This window comes from Protopterus annectens, chromosome 4.part0, assembly GCF_019279795.1.
Source record: "Protopterus annectens isolate FY-2018-M chromosome 4.part0, PAN1.0, whole genome shotgun sequence".
Taxonomy (NCBI): domain Eukaryota; kingdom Metazoa; phylum Chordata; order Ceratodontiformes; family Protopteridae; genus Protopterus; species Protopterus annectens.
In genome coordinates this window covers 1,295,829,185-1,295,840,151 of record NC_056733.1, presented here as the reverse complement: position 1 = coordinate 1,295,840,151, position 10,967 = coordinate 1,295,829,185, and the positions used below count along the sequence as shown (strand labels likewise).

General features: G+C 37.0%; 1 long non-coding RNA gene across 1 annotated transcript in view; it reads right to left on the bottom strand.

Moving 5' to 3' along the window:
• Positions 1-3,373: 3,373 nt before the first annotated feature.
• Positions 3,374-10,967, bottom strand: part of LOC122799845 — a 31,558-nt gene continuing 23,964 nt past the window's right edge. The window contains exon 2 of the long non-coding RNA XR_006364509.1: positions 3,374-5,119. This is a non-coding gene — a long non-coding RNA (uncharacterized LOC122799845). The remainder of the gene's footprint in view (positions 5,120-10,967) is intronic.

Sequence of the window (10,967 nt, the reverse complement as noted above, 5' to 3'; positions counted from 1 at the left end):
TTTCATTTATATGGGGTTCTAGATTAAACCCGGTAAAAAGAGGCATTCTGTATGTAAATAAAGAAGAAGAAGGTTTACGGTTAATTAACCTAGTGGTATATGCTGCTTCATTAAATTTGTACACATTGTTAAAGTGAATACATGAAAAAGGTGAGAGATTAGTAATAAAACTGTATGATACATTTTTAGTATGATAAAAAAGAGTAAAAGAGAAAAAGAGTGTATAAATGAAGAAATAAAATGTTACCAAGAAAAATGTTTTTGTGGAAAATAAAAGTTGATGCTATAGAAAGAGAAAAAGATAGAAAAGTATGGCATACAAATGTAATGATAAAACATTACTATGTAAAGCCATAGGAAAATCTAACAGATGAAAAAAAAGAAAGCTATAAAAATAAGAAGCAAATGGTGTAATCAGGAAGTAGAATGTCAAGATTTTTTTTGTGGAGACTGGTAACAGATAAATTGCCATAAAAGGAAATATGCCATATAAAATGAAAAGTGATAGAATATGTTTAAATTGCCAAGAAGAAATTACTGAACACATGTTTTTGGACTGTAAAAGTAAAAAAGTGATGGGGAAAACTATGTAAAGAAGATTTTTTTGAAGATATAAAAGAAGTGGATAAAATAGACATGGACATAATTAAATATGGATATTATAAGACAGAAGTAAAAATATACTAATAGTAGATAAAAAAGTTATTTTATGCTATATGGAATGAAAGAATAAATGAAATTATGTTTAATGGTAAATGGATTTTAGCAACAATATTAAGTAAAATCAGATGATGGTTATGGAAAAAGGAACTGGGGTCCACTAGAGATGAAAATTTAGATTATGCTTGTAAAAGAAATTATGAATATGTATAAACAGATTTGTATATTTATATATTTGTACATATGTAAATATTTGTAAATATTAAATATTTTATAAATAAGAGTTATTTTTGTATACAAATAAAGGACCCTATTCTTTATGATAAGTGCTATGGGATCATTTACATTCACCTGAGCTATTATCAATACAGGTAGATTGGGATTAAGTTTAAAGTTTTATCTGAAGGATAGCACCCCAGCCTTATGCTGCATTGCATTGTCAGTAATGGAAATTTAATCCAACTACTTGGTGTGGTAGTAGAACCCACAGCTTTCTGTGCAAACTGCAAGTGCACTACGTGCTGATCTGCTGAGAATGACTGATCAGTATGGAATAAAAGCAGCAGGCAGGCACAGACAAAGTATGTCAAGTTCACTCATCAAAGCTGCAAGACAGACAGAAAGAAAAAGCCATCATATACATTATACGGTAAAAAAAAAGAGAGGCAGGCCTCCCATACCTAGCACGTTGTTGTCACAACAATGGCTGTCTTCCTATAATGGACCTTCTGTTACATATTGCCCAAATAGAATATGGATAGCAGAGTAGTGACAGACAACTAAGACAGTAACATTAACAGGTGTTCCAACACTCAAGGCACTACCCAAAATGTCTGCAGAACTGCCTGTTGATATTCATCTCACCACTCTAAGTTGCCTGCCAGAGAGATTGGCAGCCTGCCTTGCTATGTGCTATTGAACATCAACTACTACCTTGCAATCTTATTGCTTCACCTAACCAGCATATTCATCTATGTTGTCATCAGGTTCCCACAGCCAGCACACACATGTTACGGAGGACTGGCAGTAGCTATAATTCAGCTGTCTCACTGTGACCAAATCAATGAAAAAAACATAGAAGGCAAGGCATTGTGACTGCTGCCAATCCATGATTCTTTACTGTCTCCAGTTTTGTTGCATAGTACTGCTCTGTTCCTCACAGAATGAGGGATTTGATGGTAAATCACAGAGTACTAAAATCAGTCAATATTGGCAGATATTAGAGTTTCATACTTCTTATTGTTAAGTGAATGTGTGCTGGTAGACTACTTGTTGCAACAGAAGACATTACTATATCCTCTGTCTCTCTCAAACATGCACACACACACACACACACACACATACACACACACACACACAAACACACACACACACACACACACACACACACACACACACACACACACACACACACACACACATGCACTCCTGCACACATTTCTTTATTATTTATTTACTTTCTTTCAATTTTACTCTCGTTAAATGTCAAAATGTTGATTAGTAAGTGTTAAAAAATAGTGGCCGTTTGCTTTTTTTTCTGTCTGAGGTTTATGGCAGCTTAATATGCTGAAGTGAAGTGGTGCACTTGCTTTTAGTAGGCATTACATGTACATTACCATTATAGGTATCTTTGTTCTCCACTCAAGGTGAAAATGCTCAGGTCACCCATTCTCTAAATAGGAGTGAAATCATAGTGCCCATGCTGTATAGTGTAATGAGTGGTCTGAGTCTGGGACCTACCTAATAGTGGCTGTTCTTTATATGAAGTTCAGTGACCTGACTGAGAATAATTAAAGGGATTTGAAGTTGCAGGAGGATTGCCCCTAAAACAATTTTTTTTAATGGTTTTTACTTTTGTTCCATTTGACAAGCTCACAGACATGTTATGACCATTTGTATACTTGAACTGTTGGTTTGCAACAGTCGTTGCCAGAACTTGGAAGTTTCATGGAACACTAGTGGATCCACATAAATATCTGCAGACCCTGCCTATGGTATACATATTCCCCAAAGGTCTAGTGCATAGCTCTGTTTTCCTCATGTACATCACTGTATGAATATTAACATTAAATTAAAAAAAAAATATATATATATATATATATATATACATATATATATATATATATATATATATATATATATATACATACATATATATATATATATATATATATATATATATATATATATATATATATATATATATATATATATATATATATATATATATATATATATATATATATATATATATATATATATAGATATATATTCTTATTATTGCAAATTCCATTGCCAAGACAGGCACAGCAACAGATCTCCTTTAATAAGTATGCAATCCACATCTACTCATATGATGAACACTATCTTGTAATATCTTTAGCTGTATGAAGCAGAGAGCTAACACTTAATTAAATGCAATATGTACTTTGCCTTTGGTACCAATCCTTCAGAGTCTTTTCCAGTGTTCAGTTATCCTGCCCTGGCATTTTCAGCCATTTGTATAACTGTCTAATTCTCTGTGCTCTGGAAAGAATGTTGTATTAATGCATATACTCTGAAATATTTATTGTAACTTCATTACAGTGTTCTTTTCTCTGATGTATGCATTTTGCTAGTGTCTCCTCTCCTCTCCGTTCCTCTGTAAAACAGTTTCCAGCCAGGCAAAGTATGTATTAATGAATGCAATTAATCAACATATGGCAAGGAATGATATAATAACAATAATACATTTATTTCTTTTTTTTTTATGGGCAACAAGATGTTTGTTTACCAGGAAGATCCAACTGGGCACAATCATTTACAGTAAAGGTCTGGGTAGAAAACCATTACATCAATGAACAAATATAGAGTAACATAACAATACAAGTAATATGGGCTGGGATTCAAAGACATGCTGAGTAGGTGTACAGTTTTAAAATTTTGTAGTTCTCTTTATGGGGAGTGTGGTTCATGGCTCTGCAGACAATGCATTACTCACTGTTTTTGAATCCCTGCATCCTTCCCATAGCTACTAAGTACAGCTTTAGTATGCGCTACTTGACTATGAATTCCATCCGTGGTTATACAATTACATGCCTGCAGAATAAATCTGAGAATAAGAGTATGTAATGAAACTGTTAAAGCAGTCTAAATCTAATTTCATAAATACAGAAACAATAAAAAACTGCAAGTACCTTATAACTTAAGAGCAACAAGAAATGATAATAATTGCAAAGTATCCAGATACAAGTATGCTTCTGTTAACACTCAATTAATTCATGCAGAATCCACATGGAACTATGCAGGGCAGAGAAAAACATCAGGAATCTAAAAGTATTGGTTGGCATGTAAATAGTGAAATAGGTAAGAACTGCCTAAAGAGGAGGAGCTCATTGATAGAAGAATTTAGGGTGAGCTACATCTTAGGTCTGCTGTTTGTGTGTTCTTTTGGGGCTTATTTCATCAAATGTTTATATATTACTAACTTTATAATAAACCAAAATAACTACTTTATTTATCAAAATTTGGTTGTTATGGAGTCTGTACTAAACAATGTGTTGCTGAAGTTTGCCATTTGTTATCCATTTAAAAACTAATGTTAGTTTGGGAGAATCACAACCAAGCAGGAAATATAAACATTACTTCACTATTTTATAGATTAAGCATCCTCCTGGGAACATTTTATGGATTGTTTTTCCCATAAACAACATAAACTACTGTGCAGCAAAACTGTCACCAATGAAACTCATCTACTAACTAACTAACTGTCATGGATTCCTGTTTAGGTTACTTCACTGAAGATTTGGGATGCAGCCTGTAATTCAGCACAAGAGAGAACACTAATACACAAAATGATAAGGAATGCACTTTTCTCTGGTTGTTTTTACCACGAACTGTACATTTTGAAATTAATCTTTAATGACCCTACTTCTGACTTCTCCAGTCAATTCAGTTAATCTGCATATCACCATGTTTATAAGAAACTGAAGCAACTCTCTTCCTTATGGGAGCTTGTGAAGCCTGTTTGGGAGTTTTGCCTAGTGCTACTGCAGGTAATGCTGCTTGCTTGCAAGGGCAATACGTGAGCAGGAAATCTAAGCATTATAGACTGAATACACTACTGGGTATATCCTATGCTTTGTTTTGTGTTGTTTCTGCTGAAAATAGCATATACTTTTGTGCAGCAAACATGACACTAGATGTGTGTGCCTACTTGCTGCTTGATTTCAGGGCAACCTCTGAACTGTTAATGCTTTCCGCTCAGGCTTTGCTTGGTTTGCTTTAGTAATGTTTTGGGCTACCGACCAATTCACACACTGAAGTACTGCCTCTTTCTGCACTGATGAATCCAAAATACTTTTTTTTCTATGACCTGAGACACAGGGACTAAGTATATCAGTTTTCTTGAATGAGTTTTGATAGTGCGTTTTGCCAGCTGCACTTCTGACTTCTTCAGTGTGACTCGGTTAAAGCACATCTGCAACAGAAAAAAGAATACTTTTTAAACTATTTTTGTAAGTAGGCATTATCCACACACTCATGTCAAATTGTACTTTCAGACCAATTTTTTCCTGCTTTAAGTTTCAGTGCTCATTCCATAACAGGGAGACCAAAGATATTAAACTAATATTTGTCAGGAAGACTTTTCAACAACAAAATTAAATGTGACCTCTGCACCAAAGTTCTTCACCCCATTTCATTTCCCATTAGTTTCAGCAAAAGCTTAGATAAAATGGGTTCATCCAAGGCATCCAATACTGGTAGTCTGATTAAATGTGCAGCTCTGAAAACTCACAAGAGGCCAAGATCGTTTCAAGTTGCAAATGCACTACTGGCATTAGAAGAAGATAGCTGCATATCTAATTCAGTGCAGATTCACAGACACCTGCCATAGAGGGGCACCATTTTCAAAGGATCTAAGTCAACTATGGCTGGGAGACAACAATCTGACTGAAAAGCAAATAAATTAAAATAAAAACTATACTATAATAACTTTCAGAATAATACTAAACACAACCCTAAAACAATTTTGGACAACCATTAAAGAAATCTTACATCCCGGCCAAAATTTCAACCCAAAACCCCCTCTAGATAACTCACCACTCGAAACTGCAATACAATTCAACTCTTATTTTATGGATAATATAACATCTCTAACCAAAGATTCCTCAACATCTAATCCCAACCCTGCCCTACAGCCACATATCATCAGCATCCGCTTTCACCTTCAAACCTGTGCCCACGTCCTGTATAAAACTACTCTTAAGACTTAAACCATGCTCTTCTTCAGCTGATGACCTTCCAAGTGAGTACCTAAAAATAGTAGCCAATAGCATTGCCTAGCCTGTCTCAATCCTTATATAAATAGGTCAGTCCAGGAATCTCAAGTTCCCTCCATCTAGAAAAACTCACACATTATCCCTCTGCACAAAGGAGGAAATTCAACAGACATTAATAACTTTAGACCTATAGCAATCATATCTCCACTCACCAAAAATACTTGAAAAATGTATTAAAAAACAATTGCTAGACTATCTCTTGCAGAAAGAACTCTTATCCCCTATAGAACATGACTTCCGTCCTTCCCATACTACTAGCACTGCACTTCTAACCTAGATAGATACCGCCAATAAAGCTAGAGATAATGGCAAACTAGTCAGTTCCTTACTTCTAGTCTTGTCTAAAGCCTTCAACACAGTTTGTTACAGCAAACCTCAACTTCAAATGTCCTCACTGGATCTTTCTCAGCCCATCCTTCTGTGGTTCAAAAGCTACCTGTCAGTAAAATAGCACTCTATGCTCTCTTTTACCTCCCAGTCACCACCAGCGTACCACAAAGCTCTGTCCTTGGTCCCCTCCTCTTTAACATTTTCACCAACACCCCTTATGCTTCCACACAACAGGCTACCCTATTACAATATGCAGATGATTCCACTCTCATTTGCACATCTGACAACATGGTGCACCTCTAAAAAATTACTCAGGAAGCTTTAACAGCTATTAAAACATGGCTTCATAACTCACAGCTCATGCTCAACCCCAAAAGACCAAACTACTACTTTTTTCCCCAAATCCCTCTCTTATGAAAAAAATAAATAAACTAAAGTCCTCTCTCTTGATAATACAACCACTGAAGTCACTTCTCATAGCAAACTATTGTGGGTGATAGTGGATGATAATCTTACATTTGACCTGGATATACAAAACTGCATAAGAAAAACTCATCAGAAACTAGGGATGCTTTACAGAGCCAAATTTTTCTCACTAATGCAGCAAAAACTACACTTCCCACTACTTATCTCCTGTCCACTCTTTTTATGGCACTCCCATCCATACTAACCTCCAGACTTCACAAAAATTAAAACTTGAACAATGCTATAACAAATTTGCTAAATTTGCAGAACATACCCCTTTCAGAAACCACCACTGTATAGCACTGAAAAGCATAAATTGGTTAGAACTGTCACATCAGTTAACATATACACAACTTCTTACCATCCATAAAATTATCCAGCATCCATCTGACTGTCCAGTACTAAAAAACATTCTATACAACTTTATTCCCAGTCAGTCATAGTGGTCCAGTGACCAAAAACTCATGTTTGTCTACAAACCTAGCAAATCTGCTGGGCACTGTCTCTACTCGAATGAGGTTGCTAAGGCCTGGAACTCCTTACCTGTATCCATCAGGTCTATACACTCCCTCTCACCTTTCAAAATCACTCTGAAAGACTTCCTAGCTAAAATATGGCTCTGTTCTTGCTCAAAACCAGGATAAACTATATTCCTAAATGTGAACAGATAACTTTTTATTCCTTGTACCTCCTTAATCTCTCTTTTTCACTTACTTCCTTACTGCTAGCTAATTCTCTTCCCTGACTTTCTCTCTAAATATACTATAAGCCTGTTTTTCCTCACTTCACATTGCAATTCCTGTTTGTATTAGACTAAGTTACCTTTAATTTCTCTACAAACTTATCTAAAATTTCTCTAAATATTAAATGATGGTCATATACCTTGTATCAATTATTAACCAATGTTTTACAGTGGATATAAAAAGTGTACACACCCCTGTTATAGTGCCAGGTTTTTGTGATATAAAAAAATGAAACTACAATAAATCATTTCAAAACTTTTCCCACCTTTAATGTGACCTATAACCTGTACAATTCAATTGAAAAACAAGCAAATCTTTTAGGGAAAAAATATAAAAAATAAAAAACGTACAATAAGCTGGTTGCATAAGTGTGCACACCCTTAAACTAATACTTTGTTGAAGCACCTTTTGATTTAATTACAGCATTCAGTCTTCTTGGGTACACACCTGCCATCAATTAAAGAGACTCTGACTAACCCCAAATAAAGTTCAGCTGTCCTAGTAGGATTTTCCTGACATTTACTCAGTTGTCTGCTGCAGCAAAAGCCATGGTTCACAGTTTACAAAGCATCAAAGGGATCTCATTGTTGAAAGGTATCAGTCAGGAGAAGGTACAAAAGAATTTCCACACCACTGGATATACCATGGAACACAGTGAAGACAGCCATCAAAAATTGGAGAAAATATGGGACAACAGTGATGTTGCAAATAACTGGCTGTTCCTGTAAAATTAATGAAAAGACAAAATGAAAACTGATTAGGGAGGCTGCCAAAAGACGTACAGCAACACTGAAGGAGCTGCATGAATTTCTGGCAAGTACTGGTTGCATACTACATGTGAAAACAATTTCCTGTATTCTCCATATGTCTGGGCTACGGGGTAGGGTTGCAAGACGGAAGCCTTTTTGTACACAGAAAAACATCCAGGCCCAGCTAAAATTTGCAAAACAATACATCAAGTCTCCTAAAAACATTTGGGAAAATGTGTTATGGTTTGATGAGACCAAGGCTGAACTTTCTGGCCACAATTCTAAAAGGTATGTTTGGTACAAAAACAGCACTTCACATCACCAAATGAACACCAGCCCCATGGTGAAGCATGGTGAGGGCAGTATCATGCTTTGGGGTTGCTTTTCTTCAGCTTAAACTGGGGCTTTAGTCAAGGTGGAGGGAATTATGAACAGTTCCAAATACTAGTCACTTTTGGCCCAAAACCTTCAGGTGTCTGCTAGAAAGCTGAAGATGAAGAAGAATTTCACCTTTCAACATGACAATGGCCCCAAGCATACATCCAAATCAACAAAAGAATGGCTTCACCAGAAGAAAATTAAAGTTTTGGAATGGCCCAGCCAGAACCCAGACCTAAATCCAATAGAAAATCTGTGGGGTGACCTGAAGAGGGCTGTGCACAAGAGATGCCCTCGCAATCTGACAGATTTGGAGCACTTTTGCAAGGAAGAGTGGACAATTATTGTTAAGTCAAGATGTGCCACGCTGATAGACTCCTACCCAAGAAAATTGAATGATGTAATTAAATCAAAAGGTGCTTGAACAAAGTATTAGTTTAAGGGTGTGCACACTTATGCAACCAGCTTATTGTACTTTTTTTATTTTTTATATTTTTTCCCCTAACATATTTGTTTTTCAATTGAATTGTATAGATTACAGGTCACATTAAAGTTGGGAAAAGTTTTGAAATTATTTATTGTGGTCTCATTTTTTTATATCACAAAAACCTGGCATTTTAACAGAGGTGTGTACACTTTTTATATCCACTGCATATTATGTCTAATTTGTTATAATTATTTGAACTGCAGATGTTTTTGTTTTATTTTTTAATTCAATTACCCAAACATTAACTGTGAGAACTACTCAAATACTAACTCCCTTGCCCAACATTTCCCAGAATTTATAAACTCAAATGCCCTGGATCAACTGGTCAACACTCCCACCAGAGGTGACAACATACTGGACCTGGTCAACACCAACATGGGCAACGGGTGTTCCACACCAGAGGTCAACCCCTTGCTGGTTAGATCTGACCATAAACAAATCACCCTGGATATCCACATTCCACCCCCACCCCTGGTCAAGGAAACCACTGTGAAAAACTTTTCAAAAGCAAACTTCACATTACTTAAGACCGAGGTGGAAAGTTGCAAAGCCCCCATGCTAAAAGATAACGCTGTCCAAGCAAAATCCTCTACTAATGCATTCTACGGGCACCTACAAGAATGCATGGATTGTGCTATCCCAAGCAAAACCAAGACTCACTCCTCCAAGAAAAGGAAACCAATCTGGTGGACCCCTGCCATAAACAAGCTATACAACAGAAGGAGGAAACTAGAAGAGAGTAAAATCCCAAGAAGGTTCATAGGTTCATAGGTTCATAGGTTCATACTAGGCTATCTGCCCGAGGGCATTTATAAGCCTAGCCCATTGTTTTGTGGCTTACGCCACCCCTTTAGTATGGGGAACTATACCCATTATTTTGCTGTGCCTCTGTCGAGCAGTGACACTGAGGTAATTCCTGGGGTATATCTGCGATCTCCCATCCATTGGTCAAGATTTCTCTTGAACAAGGCCAGCGAGGTGCTCTGCCTCACATGTACCGGGATTTTGTTCCACAGCATAGGGAGTCTTTGGGTGATGAATCTATCTCTCCAGCACGTCCTATTAATAGCCGTGTCGAGGTTTAAGTCTCCGCCCTTGTGGCTCTGATGGATCTAGATTTTTTGAGGTGAAGCATATTCATCAAATCTGGGTTTGACATGGCCTTGTATGTTAGGCAAAGGTCACCTCTGAGCAAGCGTGCGACTGAATAGAGCTGGAGTTCTTTCAGTCGGGCAGCATAGGACAGATTTTTGAGACCCTTTATCCTTTTGGTGAGGAACTTTGTGACCTCTCCAGCTGCTGCAAGTGTCGGGTCAGATACATTCCGAATGGGGCATTGTACTCAATCATTGGTCTGATGAGTGATGAGTAAAGGGAGACTATGACCTCCCTTGATCTAGATGAGAATCCCTTCATGATAAGGTGGGCAATGTAGAAGGACTTCCTAACTACTTTAGCTACATGGGTGTCGAATGACAGACTACTATCAACCTGGGTCCCCAGGTCCCTGATAACTTCTTCTGTGCTCAGTGGATTGCCACCTATTTGGTAGCTAGGGGTAACCTTGTTTTTCCGAAGGGTATGACTATGCATTTTTGGCATTTAACTTTAGGCCGTGGCTCTGGCACCAGTTATCCGTTTCTGTGAGACCCTTCTGAAGGATATCTGTGTCAGATGTGTTTTCTACTATGGCCCAGTTTGCAGTCATCTGCAAACTTTGTCAGCCATAACCCTCCTGTGTTTGCTTGTACTTGGAAAAGTAGATGCCAAACAAGAGTGGGCCCAGGACTGAGCCCTGTGGGACACCACTTGTGACAGGTTTTGAGTCTGACAT